Genomic DNA, 18,263 nt, shown 5'->3' with positions numbered 1-18,263 from the left:
AAGATAATTACTTGTTCTTGTGAAAAACTAATTATTTGTAAAATTTGAATAATTTGCTATATGAGTTGAATTAGGTCAAATTTAGTAAAAGATAAAATGATATGATTATTTTATTAGTTTTAAAAGTTTGATCTAAAGAGTTTTATTTTTTGAAACCTCCATAAGTTATGGATATGAGAAGGTTTTAAAAAAAATTGATTCAAAGTTTTTATGGAGTTACAAAATTTGGTGTTAATGTTTTAAAGAATTCCATAACTTAAGAATAAGTTATGGATCACCAAAAGTTTTTTGTGTTACCTTGTTTTATGAGTGAATTTAGATTAATGAAAAAAAATATGTGATAGTTGGTTTTAATCCAAATTAATCCAAAATAAGTTCATAAAATGTGTTAATGTAACTTAAAAGTCACATTTATGAATCTTAAAACTCATAAAAGTTAACATAGGTTACAAAATGAAGAGTCTTTTTCCTCTTTAAATTGTTTTATGACTCCATAACTTGTCTTCAAGTTATGGATGTTCAAGAGTCTCTTCATTAAAGTTTTTAAAACTTTAATTAAACTCATAAGTTATGAAAATCCAAGAGTTTTGAATAGTTTCAAAACTTGCCCTCAAGTTTTGGAATTTGTAAAGTTTTCCCCATGAATACTTTAATTCCAAGTTAAGCCCTTAGAATTTTAAAAGTTAAAATTAACCCTTATACTTTATAATATTATAAGTTAATAATATATATATATATATATATATATATATATATATATATATATATATATATATATAAGAGCAAAGTCAGTCTTACCGTTAGTAGGCCCCATTCACAAATCCGGTCTATAAGGGGGGTATAAGGTTACTGCCTATAAAATGGCAGTTTAATGGGTGTCCACTCTCACCCACCGCTTCCTTGACTGGTGGAGGGTCGTTAGCCGAACGGGTAGGACAAGGACTATAATTCTCCCTTCATTAAAAGTATTAATGATAAATACTAAGTAACTAAACCTTTTATAAATACCCAATCTTAGTTACTTAGGAAAAAGTGAATAAGGTGCTAATCCATGAAATTGCACTTTGCACTTTGTTTAAGTCGGTTAGTGGAGCGTGTGTGGTTAACCGACACACTAACTCGTATTTAACAAGGTAGGCAAAGGGTAATTTAATATTTATCATAGTATCGGTGGAGCGTGTATGGTTAACCGACACATCGATTAAGGGGTAAATATTAAGGGTACCCAGTATATTTGCATGGTTACTTCACACCTTGTTTTGTGATCCTCGGCATCCCAGTCACAAAACCTAAAGGACACACTCGAGATTGAAACATGCCATTGAAAAGTTCAATGAATCTCAAAGATCTAGGAGTTTCAAAACCAATTAAAACCTAATAATACATTTCGTTTATCTTGGTGGAAATTGGTGAATCGTCATTCACCTACCTTCAAATATTTTATAGCTTGGATTACGACATCCCTCTTCTAAATTATAAAATAGTTTGTTGGGTCGTAGCCTTAATATTTCATATTGGGTGTTATATTAAGGACTTTAAATCAACTATCTTGAATATCTCCCAAAAAGATGTCTGGTTTAGACATTTATGACCTTCCCAAATCTCTTGAAACAAGCTTTCCTAAATAAAGATGATGTCCCATGGATATCATACTTCTTTCACCTCCTCCAATTATTCTCCCTAACCCACAAGTTCCTAAAAAGTTTAAGGTCACTCAAGCGCTATTGGCAAGGCAAGGTCTAGGTGTGATCACATCTTGGAGATGTAGTCACATAATGACAAGCCGGGAGAGTTGGGTGTCAAAGTCTTGAGAAAGTTGGTGGCTCAACTACTTTCTAAGTCACATAGTGAGATCTTTTCGGAATCCTATGAAACAGACTAAGACAAGACCCTTAATGATCTTATCTATTTGCTAAGATCAACTTCCTAAAATGTTGTGGACATTGACAATGATGACATTGGATATCCAGTAAAGCTCTCTCTTCCCAATGGAAAGGGATCGGCCATAGTCAACTCGGTTGACCAAATGGAAAAGAGAGAGGCTAAGTTTGAGATAGTCCCATTATCAAGGGTCCATAGGTAACTATTGCCAAAGGAAGGGGCATTGGTTGCGAAGCTGCCAAATTTACCTAAGGATGTTAAGTCAATAAGTTTGACTCTACTTCAGGTAAAGTCCATTGTCTAACTCTATTAAGTACATGCTGATTCTGATCGCAAAGATGGATTTCAATCGCATGGTTCGGTGATCAGAATTTTGGGCTATTACTTAAGAGTTATGATATTTATATTTCTTAGGAATAGATAACAACAAGGTTTTCATATGGATTGTAAGGATAAGTTTTTCCGCAAAGTTTTTAAAATAAAAGGAAAAAATGATGATTTTATTTATTTTAAAATATCCTTACAATGACATTTGAGGAGAAAAAAAATTGTTGCATATATGATTCCATTAATAGCAAGAGTGGAAATATGAAATTGATTCTTTCATTTGTGGTAATGTCTAAATTTACCAAATAAGGAAAGATCCTCATCACCCAAGTTTCAATTGGACCGGAACTTGGAATCATGCAAGTTGTATAGCATGATGAATGAGAATTTTTCATCTTTGGAAAATTAAGACTAGTTCCTTATTCACATGTATGTGTGAGTCAAGTAACGGACTAAGGGATCTAGTACACATTCTTGTGCACTGATTAAGTCCACCACAAAAGATCGATAAGATTATTCATCATAATTTACTAAAGCTCAGTAAATATAGTTATACTTACAAGCTTAAGTGTAATTTTGAGACATTGGAAAAGGTTCCAATGTATGACAGAGTGAATAAGAAGAATCAACTTAGGCAGAAAGATAAAAGTTTCTCAAATTTGAAAAGATGAGAGAGTACTTTAGTATCATGTTATATGATCATCTTAATGATTAAGATACCGTATCACAATTGGTCCTCTAAGGTCCGCTCTTATGACTTAGAAGAGGAATCTTGAATTGTTGGAATGGTTAAATCAAAAAGATGAGTCATACTTCGTTCCAAAACAATTCTTAGAGTCATACTCCAAGATTGTAACTTGAGTGACATATCTTAAAGAGGGTTTGTTAACACTATTCAAATGTAAGAGTAAAATTTTTCTGCTCTTGTACATTTGAAATTGGTAAGTTGTGATGTTTTGGATAAAACAAAGACCAACTAAGGCCAATTGTGTGAAGTGTTTGTCTTGATTAGAATCCACACTATCTCTTGAATATTTGAAAAGAGAGTCTTATATGTCAAGAGGAAAGTAGGAGTCTTTAAGGTCTTGAAAGTCTCAAGAACTAATCAAGAATAAAACCTAAAGTTCTTCACTAGCCCACGACTTGAGGTTCATAACCTATCGTGTTGACATATTCTGTGCCCATTCCAATTAAAGTTGGCTTTGCATATGAGTTCTTAGAGTTCTCAATTGGTTGCACAACAACTTGGAAGCAATGGCAGGTCCTTGAGCTGCCAGGTGGCAAGAAATTAAGATTGAGTTCAGTCCATATGAGTTTGGATTTGTCATTAACCTTTTCTTGTGACTATGGTTTTGACAATTCACATGGATAAGAACACATACACCATTAAATCTAAGTGTCATAAGGTTTCTCTCCGATTCATGAAACTGATGGTGAGGAAACACTTTAACTAAGTAGATTTTAGCTAGATAGCAATTGTGATATTTACATTCTCAAAGTCGTTAGTGGAGCGTGTATGGTTAACCGGCACACTAACATGGACTTGTGAGAAATGGAAAAGGTCTAAACAATCGAGACTATGATTACGACATCCCTTTTCATAGCTCTTAAAATTGTTTAGACATACCTGTGAGCTATCTAAGATAAGGTGTATGATATTGATAAAGTGTTATCAAAGCAATCTAGTATCAGAAATTTGAACTTTGGTAAGAAAGTCAATAAAGTATTGATTTCTAGAAGTCCAGCTGATTTCTGAGTACATGTCAAAGCTAGTGGGAGCATAAGTGTTATGCTAATAATCATCATGTTAGTGGGAGCATGATAATTATGATAAGTATTGCAAGTTAGCAATGTTAATTATAGAAAACAAAAGTTTCAATTGGAAAATAGTTGTTTTGCTATAATTAAGGGAGAGAAAATTATACTTCATGAAAATCTAAAAGCTTAGATTGAGGTTGTAATCGTATTTAGTCAAGGATATATATATATATATATATATATGAATTTCATGTTGGAATGGCTCAACATAAGGAAATTCTATATATGAGTTCATTATTTGCGTTCTAAAATTCTATTATGATTACGGCATCCCTTTTCATAATCTGAATTATGAGAACTTGGCAAATTGAAATGGAAATATTATAGCAAAAGACTGGTTTAGTCTTTATGTGAGACATCATGAATCGTGTCCCATATGCTTCGGATATAGGATCGATTACATGTGCTATATTCATCCTTTCTAAAATTTTCCAAATGCCTGGGGCATTAAGAAGGGAAAAGGTCTAGAATAGGATATGACTAAAAGGATTAAACAATTGTCGAGGACAATCTAAGGTTTACCAAAGATTGGTTGCTCAAGGACAGTTGGAAGTATAATGTTAATTGTGGAAGGACCATATTGACATAATCTGTAAGGAGGCAACTCTTGTTCAGAAGTGATAGTCAAAATGGAATCTGGAAATGTTTCAAAGTTAGAAATTATACAATCTGTGTAAGATTAGGAAACTTAATGCAAGAAGGATGTTTCCAAGGAGCTGATCTCCTTTGGAATGCTCTGTAATGGTTGTTGTCAAGTCTTTCTGACTTTGTGCATAATCATTGCAAGAGGATCAATGCATATAAGTTTAGAATCTAACGGATTTCTGTAAATGGCATGAATTTGGAATTCTTGCAAGTGCAGTAAGGATTTGGGACTGTGAAAAGAGGATCATTGGAGTTATGTTCAATTGATCTATTTCACAAAGTAAATATCATAGACAAACATAGTATGCATACTTGGTGTATGGCATGACTAGTATTTAGAAAACATAGTGTAAATGCTTGGAGCATGGGACAACTATTGTTTTAAATTCAAGAATAAAGTTGATAGCTGAAACATTATAAAATGAATAATATGTAATCATATGGTGATAAATAAAAGGTGTTTTATTTATATTCATAGGTTTTGATACCATATTAGATTCAATTATTCTTGTGTTTCATTTTGCATGTTTTAACTTCCCGAATAACTAGGTCATTGTACTGGACGACTAAGTTATTCAAACCATCCACAGTCGGTCATATGTTGGAAGTAGATATGAATTAAGACTGTCATGAGTTGGCTTGTAGAGGTCTAAGATGTTGGACAAAGGGCTACAACACTCATGAGTGCTCATAAGTTCTGAGTATTGGATTCAACCCGCGCTCATTGGAATCATGTCATGGATTTTATCACGAGTGATCATGAGACGATAATATCTTATATTCTTCAAACCTAGAGATATGAGTTGTTACTATGAGTTGGTTGTACATTGATAGCATGGAAACGCATACGGTAACTCGGTGTTATAAAACCTGCCTTTGTGTATGATTCAACAAGTAGTAGAACAAGCCATATGAGTCAAAGTTTGTCCATTCCTTTTACCTTCGGGATAAAAGCGATAATTGTGGGCCCCTCAATTATTTGATGATGACAAATGGAAGTGCTCGGCCGGGCCAGGATTGATTTGATTTGTTCAATTAGTCGGTCGTCATAAATCAGAAATTGGGAAACAACAAATGGACAGAGAGAATGATTATAATCCATGTCTCAGTCCATATGATATCTGATGGGTTTAAGCCATATGAACATTCCTATGTGCACATGCAACCCTAATGCTTGGATCTAGGTTTCTCTAATTGAACATACATTGAATCCAAGACTTCTAATGGCTAATATACAATAATAACTATATGAAATCAGATATTAGAAGTTTACCTTGAATCACTTGCTTGATCTTGTTGTCCTTGAGGCTTTAGAGTCACAATTGTCACTCCTCTAATGGCTTACAAACACCAACAAACAAGAAGATGATTTAGGAGAGAGGAGAGAGTGTAAAATCGTCCAGGGCTTCTTCTCTAAGCACAAGTGCCGATTTCCTTAGCCCTTGGGGTCTATTTATACTTGTAAGGCTCCTAGGGTTTCACCCTTAAACCCTAATTGGATAACTTAAGCCCTAAGCAATCCAAATCCTTTCCAAGATAAGCCTTGGACGAATTTATGGCTATCTTAAGCCCTAGAATTCGTCCACCCCTTATCCTTAAAGGATATGTAGCCCAAAGTGCAACTATCAAACAACTGACAGTTTATACCCCTTTGTTTAATTAATCTCTTTAAGTCACCAAATTAATTCCCAATTAATTTATGACTTATATCAATCAAACAACAATATTATTATTCCTTATATTATACTTATAATATTAATAATATTCTTTTTCTCATTATAAATCATCCTATCAAGTTGCTATGGTGAAGGCAACCCAAAAGGACCATGCACAACCGGGTCAAATACTTGCCAAATATAGTTGTAGCCTTAGACACTATTCCAACAGTCTCCCACTTGGATAAGTCTAGTAACTATATGCACAAGTACAATTTGATTTGCAATCGTAGCTCTCAAAGATGTTGTCAAACTCTGATCTAATCAATCTTGTCCTATAGATAAGGGATCGTACAGTCCTCTGTTTAGATATCATGCTGACAATTTTATGGAATCAATTTTGTCTACCATTTGGTTTCTCGATCTCCGATTCATTTGACATAGAACTTAATCGAACACATCAATTCAGTTCTGACCGGGCCTGGCACATAAGTCAAATCAAATCATCGAGCGGCCGAGATATCGCTTTTAACATCTTAGGATAAAAGTAACAGATAAACTTCAACTTATATGCATTTACTTATTCATTAACCAACTATACACAACAATGCATTTTATAACATCAAGTTACTGATGCGGTTTCGCATTATCAATGTACAACCAATTAACAAATAACAAACCATATATCTAGGTTTTAAGACCATATAATATTATCGTCTTGCGATCATCCTTTTTATCATATTCCATAAGGTGATTCCAGCAAGCGCGGGTTTGTTCCAATGCTCAAAACCAATTCATAAGCACTCATGAACGTTGTAGCAACCCTTTGCTATGTCTAATACCATTTAGACAATCTACACACCAATTCATGACAATCTTCATTCATATCTACTTCCAACATATGAACGATTGTGGATAATTTGAACAATTCGATTATTCTTAATAAATTCAATTATTCTGGAAGTCAAAACATGCAAAATGAAACAATAGTTAAATGATTAACATAAGACAGTAACATTACTCATAAATAATACTCTTTTATTTAATCATCAAATGTTAATTACATTTATCTATTACACGTTTCCAATACTATCTAATCTATACTAATATCATCCTTCAGCCCAATACTCCTAGCATGCTGCAAGTGCCTAACCCTACTCAGTCCCTTCGTAAGCGGATCTGTTGGGTTATTTTCTGATGATATCCTCTTCACTACGAGTTGTCCTTCTTCTACACGATGTCTAATAAAGTGATATTTTATGTCGATATGTCGCGATCTACCATGATCTCTCGGTTCCTTGGTCAAGGCAACCGCTCCTTCATTATCACAGAAAATCTCCATGGGCTCCTTTATGGTAGGTACAACTCCAAGATCACCAATGAAGTTCTTCAACCATATTGCCTCCTTCGACGCTTCGCTCGCTGCAATGTACTTTGATTCGCACATTGAATCAGCTACGGTTTCCTGCTTGGAACTTTTCCAAGTCACTGCTCCTCCATTAAGGGTAAAGACCCAGCCCGACTGCGAACGATAGTTGTCTTGGTCGGTTTGGAAACTGGCGTCACTATACCCTTGCACCTTCAAGTCATCACTCCCTCCGAGAACTAAGAACCATTCCTTTGTTCTCCGAAGGTACTTAAGGATATTCTTCACCGCAATCCAATGAGCTCTGCCAGGATTCCCTTGATATCTGCTAACCATGCTCAAAGCAAAGGCTACATCAGGGCGAGTACAAGTCATAGCATACATGATTGAGCCAACTGCAGAAGCGTATGGTACTCGGCTCATTTCTGCTATTTCAGCTTCGGTACTCGGACTTTGAGTCTTACTCAACTTGGCATTACTTTGTATTGGTAATTCTCCCTTCTTCGAGTTTTCCATACTAAAGCGTTTTAGTACCTTATCTAAGTAAGTGTTCTGACTAAGTCCTATTAGTTTCTTACTTCTCTCTCTTACTATCCTTATTCCTAAAATATAGGAAGCTTCTCCGAGGTCCTTCATAGTGAAGCACTTCCCGAGCCAGGACTTAACTTCCTGCAGAGTCGGGATGTCGTTTCCTATGTGCAGTATGTCATCAACATACAAAACGAGAAAGCTAACTATGCTCCCACTGGATTTGACATATACACACGATTCATCTTCGCTTCGTACAAATCCAAACTCTTTGACTTTCTCATCAAAGCAAAGATTCCATCTGCGAGACGCTTGCTTAAGTCCATAAATGGACTTCTCAAGCTTACACACTCTATTCGGATGCTTCGGGTCAACAAAACCATCTGGCTGATCCATGTAAACATCCTCAGCCAACTTCCCGTTAAGGAAAGCGGTTTTGACATCCATTTGCCAAATCTCATAATCATAAAATGCGGCAATAGCTAGCATCACTCTAATAGATTTTATCTTCGCAACTGGTGAGAAGGTCTCATCATAGTCAACTCCGGGAGTTTGAGTAAAGCCCTTCGCAACCAATCGCGCCTTATATGTGTGTACATTTCCATCCACGTCGGTCTTCTTCTTGAAGATCCATTTGCACCCAACGGTCTTACGTCCGGGTACATTATCAACTAAATTCCAAACTTGGTTGTCATACATGGACTGGATCTCGCTGTCCATTGCCTCTTTCCATTTCGCTGACTCCGAGCCTGCCATGGCTTCCTTAAAGCTATTAGGTTCATCTAGATTTATTAGTGTACCATCACTAATATACGTGTCCCCTTCGGTAGTAATATGAAATCCATAAAACTGAGGTTGAACTCTAACTCTTTCGGAACGTCTAAGAGGTAAGGACTGATCAATAGGCTCAACCGGAGTTTCCTCCTCGAGTTGAGTGCCAGCGGTGGAGGTTCCTTCATCTATCAACTCTTGAATCTCTTCAAGCTCGATTTTCCTCCCACTGTCTCCTTGGCTTATGAGTTCTCGCTCTTGGAAACCCCTCTCCTTGCAACGAAGATAACATTGTCCTTCGGTCTATAGAAGAGATATCCAAAGGATTTCTGCGGGTAGCCGATGAAAATACATCGCTCACTACGAGGTTCAAGCTTGTCGTCAGTATCTCGTCTTACGAAAGCCTCACAACCCCAAACCTTGATATGTGCCAACGAGGGAGCTTTCCATGTTCACATCTCGTGAGGTGTTTTGGCAACCTTTTCAGTAGGGACTCGGTTAAGGATATGGGCGGCAGTCTCTAAGGCATACCCCCAAAAAGAGATAGATAGTGAAGCACGACTCATCATAGAGCGAACCATGTCTAACAAGGTTCGATTACACCTTTCTGCCACACCATTCAATTGTGGTGTCCTAGGTGGCGTTAATTGTGAAACTATTCCACACTCCTTGAGATAATCGTGGAATTCAAGACTTAGGTACTCTCCTCCTCGATCGGATAGAAGCATCTTGATTTTCCTTCCCAATTGATTCTCCACTTCATTCTTGAAGTCTTTGAACTTTTCAAAAGTTTCTGACTTTTGCTTGATTAAGTAGATATACCCATATCTACTATAGTCATCGGTAAAAGTCACATAGAAGCGGTTCCCATCCTTCGTGGTTGATCTAAACGGTCCACATACATCGGTATGTATTAAGTCCGATAGACCCTCACCCCTTTCACATGTACTTGTGAAAGGTGACTTAGTCATCTTTCCAAGCAAACAAGACTCGCATGTGTCATCTTCCCTAAGGTCGAATGACTCCAACACTCCATCCTTTTGGAGTTGGGCTATGCGCTTCTTGTTGACATGTCCAAGACGACAATGCCACAAGGATGCTCTATCCATACTATTGGAAGAATCCATGCATAAAACATCATTTCCTAAGTTATCTACAATCATAACGGTTTCATAAATTCCATTACTTGGTATAGCTTCAAAATAAAAGACACCATTTAGATAAGCCAAAATAGAACCATTCTCATTATTAAAAGTAAATCTGAAACCATGTCTAAACAAACCATGAAATGAAATGATGTTTCTAGCCATTTCTGGAGAATAGCAAAAATTGTTCAAATCTAAAGATAAACCATTCCTAAGCACTAAAGAATACACTCCAATCTTGGTCACAGGCGACGATCTTCTGTTCCCCATGATTAGATTTATTCTTCCATGCTCCACGTCTCTATTTCTTCTTAGTCCCTACGAAAGACGGCTTGATGTTTCCTTCCTTGATGGCTTGCAGGTACTCTGGGCAGCTTCTCTTCCAATGCCCTATTTTATGACAATGATGGCACTCTGCCTCCTTAGGGTTAGGACAGGGTTTAGTAGGATCAACTTTGGTCCCACTAGAAGAGGAACCATCTCAGGGCTTTCCCTTGCGGTGGCTCTTAGACGGAGCCTTCCTCTTCTTGCCTCTTCCTTGCCCAATGGCCAAAACAGGAGCAGCTGGTGGATTGGGAGTTGGTGCAACAGACTTTTCCTTGAAGTTGCTTTCAGCAACCCTCAAGAGACCTTGGAGCTTGCTTAGGGTGACCTCTTCTTTGTTCATGTGATAGGTCATCCTAAATTGATTGTAACAAAGAGGCAAAGAGTGAAGCACCATGTCGATCGCCAAGTCTTCCCCAAAGTCAACATTCAACTTGCGAAGACGGTCGACATACCTTTGCATCTTTTGCAGGTGCACGGTAAGAGACTCTCCATGACCCATCTTAGCGGAAATCATGTTAGTGAAAATCTCATAACGCTCTTGTCTCGTGTTTTGGTGGTATCGCTCCAACAAGTCTTGGTGCATTTCGTACGGGTACATGTCCTCATAGGACTTTTGGAATTCGGAGTTCATGGTGGCTATCATGATGCAATGTACCTTCGTTGCATCACACTCATGAGTTTCAAAAGCGGTGATTTCAGCCGGAGTAGCAATTTCTGGGTTGATCTTCTCGAGCTTCTCATCGAGGACATACTCCTTGTCCTCATATCGAGCAATCGTGCGAATGTATCTTATCCATTCGCTAAAGTTCGTCCCATCGAAAGTGACCTTTTGACAAAGGCTCATCAATGTGAATGAACTAGCAGCAACGTTGTTTGCGTTCGACATCTACAAATAGAAAGGACAAAGATAGATTAGAATTTGAATCCCTAATAATAACCCAATAAGAAAATTAGGGCTAGGATCCAACAACAATATTTACACATTAGAAAAGGGATATCGTAATCTAACATGCAAAAATTTTGAAGGTAAGTGAATGACGATTCACTAATTCTCCATCATAAAACATAACTTTAAGTCTAAATGTATTGAGAATTCCTAGGTTTAGATGAGATTCATTGAAACTTTTCAATGGCATGTTTAAATCTCAATATGCCCCTCTTGTTTGTGACTGGGATACCGAGGATCACAAAGCGGGTGTGAATTACCATGCAAATTTACATGGTGCCTTCATTGTAACAATCACCTATTCGATGTGTCGGTAAACCACACACGCTCCATCGAACTATGATAAACAATGAATCACCCTTTTCCACCTTTGCTTAGAACCAATTAGTGTGCCGGTAAACCACACACGCTCCACTAACTTCTTAGCAAGGGTGCAAAGTATAATTTCATGGAACTGTATCAATTTACTTTTCCTAAAGTAACTAAGATTGGGAAAATTTTGAAAACATGTAGTTACTTTATAGGTTCATTATACTTATTAATGAGGAGAGAGAGTTGCCCTATCCTACCCGTTCGGCTAACGACACTCCACCGATCAAGCAAGCGGTGGGTGAGAGTGTTCACCCATTAAGCGTCATTTTATAGGCAGCAACCTTATACCCACCTTATAGACCGGCTTCGTGAATGAGGCCTACTAACGGAAAGACTAGCATTTTAATTATACATATATATATATATATATATATATATATATATATATATATATATATATATATATATATTAGTCTTGTAATATTATATTAGTATATGATTGAATTTTAAACTTGTAAAATTCTAAGGTTTGAAATTTAAATTTTCCTAAATTAAACTTTTAATCCCAAAATGTAAATTTCAAAACTTGAGGGCAAGTTTTAATCTTTTAAAACATAGAGGATCAAATAACAAATAATTCAAATTAACAATTAATCACATAATTATCCATATTTGATTTATTTAATGATTTCTTGCAAAACAATTTACCAATTAAAATAAAATAATTAATCAATTATCACATAAGGAAACAAATATTTTATTAATTGATAAATATCTTCAATTAGGTCAAGAATATCATCATATATATCATAAAATCGGATTTATATTGATCTAATATGAAAAAGGCAAGTATCTCAAAGATAAACAGCAAGAAATCCCGAAGTTATCACATTCTGACGCTCGAACTCGCCGAGTACCCAGATGGACTCGCCGAGTTGAGCCTACTCGCCGAGTACCACCATGGGACTCGCCGAGTAGAGCAGGCAGAGAACAGAAAAACGAATTTTTCAGCAACAAACAAGCAATCAAAGTATCAATTCAATAGAAACCAATCTAGGCTCTGATACCACTGATGGGTTTAAGCCATATGAACATTCCTATGTGCACATGCAACCCTAATGCTTGGATCTAGGTTTCTCTAATTGAACATACATTGAATCCAAGACTTCTAATGGCTAATATACAATAATAACTATATGAAATCAGATATTAGAAGTTTACCTTGAATCACTTGCTTGATCTTGTTGTCCTTGAGGCTTTAGAGTCACAATTGTCACTCCTCTAATGGCTTACAAACACCAACAAACAAGAAGATGATTTAGGAGAGAGGAGAGAGTGTAAAATCGTCCAGGGTTTCTTCTCTAAGCACAAGTGCCGATTTCCTTAGCCCTTGGGGTCTATTTATACTTGTAAGGCTCCTACGGTTTCACCCTTAAACCCTAATTGGATAACTTAAGCCCTAAGCAATCCAAATCCTTTCCAAGATAAGCCTTGGACGAATTTATGGCTATCTTAAGCCCTAGAATTCGTCCACCCCTTATCCTTAAAGGATATGTAGCCCAAAGTGCAACTATCAAACAATTGACAGTTTATACCCCTTTGTTTAATTAATCTCTTTAAGTCACCAAATTAATTCCCAATTAATTTATGACTTATATCAATCAAACAACAATATTATTATTCCTTATATTATACTTATAATATTAATAATATTCCTTCTCTCATTATAAATCATCCTATCAAGTTGCTATGGTGAAGGCAACCCAAAAGGACCATGCACAATCGGGTCAAATACTTGCCAAATATAGTTGTAGCCTTAGACACTATTCCAACAATATCTAGAATGAAGGAATATATGATCCCTTATCTAATGGACAAGTCATTGACAAAGGTCAGAGTTCATCTACAAGGTCAGAGTTCGACAGAAGCTTTTGAGAGCTACGATTGCCAGTCGGTTCTTAAAGTCATACGCAATAATAGTTTTTAGACTTATCCAAGTGGGAGACTGTTGGATTAATGTCTAAGTCCATAACTATAATTGGTAAGACTTGACCCGACCCGACATGTTTCATTTGGGTTGCATGGCATCATGCATTTGGATAGACTATAATGAGAGAAATAACACTTAATGATTGTTAATATATTATAAGTTCTAATATATTAATAGGATTATTTAATTAGTATTGATCAAGAATTAATTTAGAATTAATTAAGTGATCAAAAGAAGACTAATTAAATATATGGGTTGATTGTGTAAATCATCCATACTTGTATAGTGGGCTAATGCTCCATGGATTATCAAGTTGGGCTAAAACCCATAGGATGCTCCATGGTGTATTTGAACCCATGGATCCAAGGAAATGGAAGGCCATGACCATTAGGGTTTACCCTAATTGTAACACACTATATAAGCATCATATCATTCACCAAAATCGGTCACTAGTGTGTGAGTTGTGGATTTCTCTTAAGTCATTCCAAGTGTATTTGGTGTTGTGTGAACCATTTGAGGTGTCACACTTGAGGCACTAGGCACTCAAGCTTCATGAAGACATTCCACATCAAAGAGGTATGTATTCTATCTTGTTATATTCATTGTTTTGTATGCTAGATTAGGATAATACCTTGGATGTTCATATTTGTATGTATAATAGAGAAAACATAAATCCAAGGTATTTAGAGTTGCATGTACACTTAGGAGTGTTAGAATGCTCAAAACCCAACACCTTGGAGTTGGTCAAATAAATCGTCGATACGAGGCAACGAATAATGATTATTGACGGTCAGTTTGTTGAGCTCCCTGTAGTCGATGCACATATGAAACGATCCATCTTTCTTCTTGACGAACAAGACTGGAGCTCTCCAGGGTGAGAAGCTTGGTCTTATAAAGCCCTTGTTGAGCAGTTCGTTAAGTTGGCAGGACAATTCTTGCATCTCTGCAGGTGCTAGACGATAGGGCGATTTGGCTACGGGGGTAGCTCCTGGAACTAAGTTGATTCGGAACTCAACTTGCGTTGCGGAGGTAATCCTGGGAGTTCTTCTGGAAAGATGTTGGGAAAGTCGCGTACTACTGGAATGTTCTGAATGTCCTTTGTTTCTTGGCTCACATTGACCACATGAGCAAGTTATGCTCGACATTCCTTTCGCAAGAATTTTTGAGCTTGAATGCTCGAGATGATACGAAGGTTCGTGTCGGGTTTGTCGCCATAAACTACTAGGGCTTCGCCAGACAGCAGATTAAGGCGAACAACCTTTTCGTAACAAATGATGTCGGCACGATGAAGGCTCAACCAATCCATGCCGATAATGACGTCGAAACTTTTAATTAAGATCGGCATGAGATCGATCGAAAATGAATGACTATCTAAAGTTAGGGTACACCCTATGAATATGCTACTAGTGCTCTCTGTCTTTCCATTAGCCATTTCTACAGTGAACGGTTCTTTAAGTGCTCGTGATTTTTGATTAAGTAAATGAGCAAATTTTTGGTTCACGAAACTCCTCTCCGCTCCACTATCAAATAGAATGCATGCATAAGAGTTATCGAGGAGGAACATACCAGTGACCACTGTGGGGTCGACAACCGCCTCCTCATGGCCTATGGCCAGAACTCTTGCCACTCCACCGGCAAACCTTGCCTTCGGGCAGTTCCTTTTGGAGTGGCCTACCTCACCACATCTGTAGCAAGTTTGGCCCACTCCAGCATCGGGGACTTGGTTGATTGCTTCGTTGGAGCTTTACAGAAACGAGCAGTATGCCCCTTCCTATTGCAGTTCAAGCACTACATTTCCCGGCAGGCACCGACGTGGTGGAAGTTGCATTTGTTGCACTTGGGCAAACTTCCAGCGTACTGCTTTACCGGAACAACAGCGGCAGGTGCTATCGCAGCATGAATTTCCATGACCTGCTGCTTTTTGGAAGCCTTCATCTTCTTTTTGTCCTCCCAGAACTTTCGCTTGGGGTCAACGGTTTTGGAAGGTTCTGAGATGGTCAGGGTTGTTGTTGCGGCCGGGGTACGAACCCCATGATCTATGAGCCGCTATGCCAATCGCTTGGCACTATCAAATGTAGTGGGGTTTGAAGCCAACACATTTCCCTGGTATGGAGGCACCAACCCCCATATGTATCTTTCGATCTTTTTTCCCTCGGTATGAACCATGTTGGGACAGAGGGCCACCAACTCACAGAATCTGGCGGTGTAGGCGACTACGTTGGAGCCCTTCATGGTTAGGCTCCACAGTTCTTCCTCCAGTTTCTGGATCTCGCCCCTCGGGCAGTACTCCTCAATCATGAGGTCCTTCAAAGTTTCCCAGCCCATAACATTAGCCACTATAAGAGATAGTGACTTAACATGTCTATTCCACCATGTTAGGGCTTTTGTTTCAAAGGTGCAAGCAGCAAACTTGAACTTGCTCTCCTCCGGACAGGAGCAGATTTTGAAAATCGACTCGGTTTTCTCGAACCATTGCGAGAGGGAAATGACTCCGCCAGTCCCTTTGAAGGACAATGGCTTGTAGTTGGTGAAGTCCTTGTAGGAGCACTCTTTCAAGCGCACAGGGATTTCACCATGAGTAGATAGGACAGGGGTTCCTCCTCCAGTGGAACTGGATGTATGATATTGAGCCATGGCTGTAGCCACAGCTGCAGCTACATCCGCATTTAGAGCTGTCGTGTCAAGCTGAGGAGTAGGTGGTGTTGGTACGGGAGGATTGCGTCTTGGTGATTTACGTGGAGGCATCTTTGAACTATAAGTTTACGAAGATGAAGATATTGATAAGAAATCGATAGGAAAACTTGATGAGAAAGATTCATGGATTAACTCTTTATAGCCTAACAGTACGATTGAATGTAGATCTATAACTAATAGATGATAACATTTGGATAATAATTCCCATGAGATTAGGTACCTGTCAATATTACTGGAATTACAGATGTAACAAGTTTGGGAAAAATGGCCAACCGAAAGAGGCCTTACATCAACCAAAATGGGAAAATTTTGGCAGGACTACAACCTAACCAAGACCTAATAGGCCTAAGATTTACAAAGATAAGGAATTAGACGAGAGTTTTACATAACTAGGTTATATCCAAAAGAGAGAAGTTGATGAGAATCTATCGGCGACGAGAACTACCATAGTGAGTTCTTGACTCCGTCAGAAGACGTTCTATGTCCCTCAGGCGCCTATCAGATCTTGCTTGCTGAGCTCGAAGTTCCCTAACTTCAGCTTGGGTTTCAGTGAGTTCCCTCTGAAGAGCTGCATTGTGGACCAGAGTCCTTTCATGAGCAGACTCTAGTTGGCGAATGCGGGCTGTGTTAACGCCAGAGTTGGCGTCAATCTCCATGACTCGGCCGATAGCTGCTCGACCCTGCTCTGTGTTCCGAGAAATCCTATGAACTATGATGGGTAGGACTCTGTTAGCTGAACCTCCCTCAGTGAGGTTGTAGAAGCTTCTGTCTCCGTTGTAGGGAATAGGTTGACCTTGTTCCTGACTCCATCTATTCAAGTTTGTGGCCCACAGGGGTGTGGGTCCTTGAAATGCTGGACGAGGGTTTGGGTTTTGAACAGCTGGGGGTAGGTTGTTGACTTTTGGCTCTGAGTCAGAACCATCAGAAAAGCCTTCAGCTTCATGATCATCCAAAGGGATTGAGTGATCATCTTCTGGTTCTTCTTCTAGCCATCCTGCATTGCCGTGGTTGGGGTAGTACGAGTCTCCGGGAAGATGGAATCCAGCCATATTATCTATGCGAGAAAAGAGGTATAAGAATCTAGCACATAAGTAACTTATAGTAACACAAAATACTCCTATAGTATTTTAGGTTTAGGTTCTATTGTTCTCGTTATGGTATTGTGGGTAAGTTTTTAGACTTGTTGCAACCTCACAACCACACTTAGGCACATGCTAGTCAATCCTCGGATAATATAGTTGATCAGGCTATATCTTCCAAGTTTTGACTATATGTCTCTAAGTCTACTTGTGCTGCCCAACAATCGTAATAATTTTGTACTGTCCTAGTGATATTGATTTTAGTATGAATGCAGGCACGTATACTTAATTAAATATTTTATTATTTAAAGTATAAACTCTTGGTCATAGTATTTTAATCTCATTGTATTTATAGTCTGTATATCTTTTATGGGTTGATATACTCAATTCACTATAAACAATGCTCTGTTACCAATCTGTCACACCTCAAAACCAGGAACGGTGGAAACGTTCTGGGGTGGAGGACGTCATGTACAGTATCACAACAATGAATAGTAGTAAACAAGCAACAATGTCATCCATTGCATTAATAATATATTTTTAATACAAGTGTGTTCTGACATGTTTAATAGACCCTAAAGTAAAAATAGAAATGAAAGATGAGTCTTGAACGAGCTCCATCTTCTCTAAACCTTGCATCGGAACTTGTCTACCGTTGAACTGAGGATACAAGTTATTTTGAAAGAGAGTATCAACTTTAGAGTTGGTGAGATCATAAGTATTTTAGTGTCTTAATTTGTAAGAAAGTATTTGTAAGTATGAAGTGTAAGTATGTAAAA

This window comes from Lactuca sativa, chromosome 2 (genome assembly GCF_002870075.4).
Source record: "Lactuca sativa cultivar Salinas chromosome 2, Lsat_Salinas_v11, whole genome shotgun sequence".
NCBI lineage: Eukaryota > Viridiplantae > Streptophyta > Magnoliopsida > Asterales > Asteraceae > Lactuca > Lactuca sativa.
Note: the sequence above shows the minus strand (reverse complement) of the source record.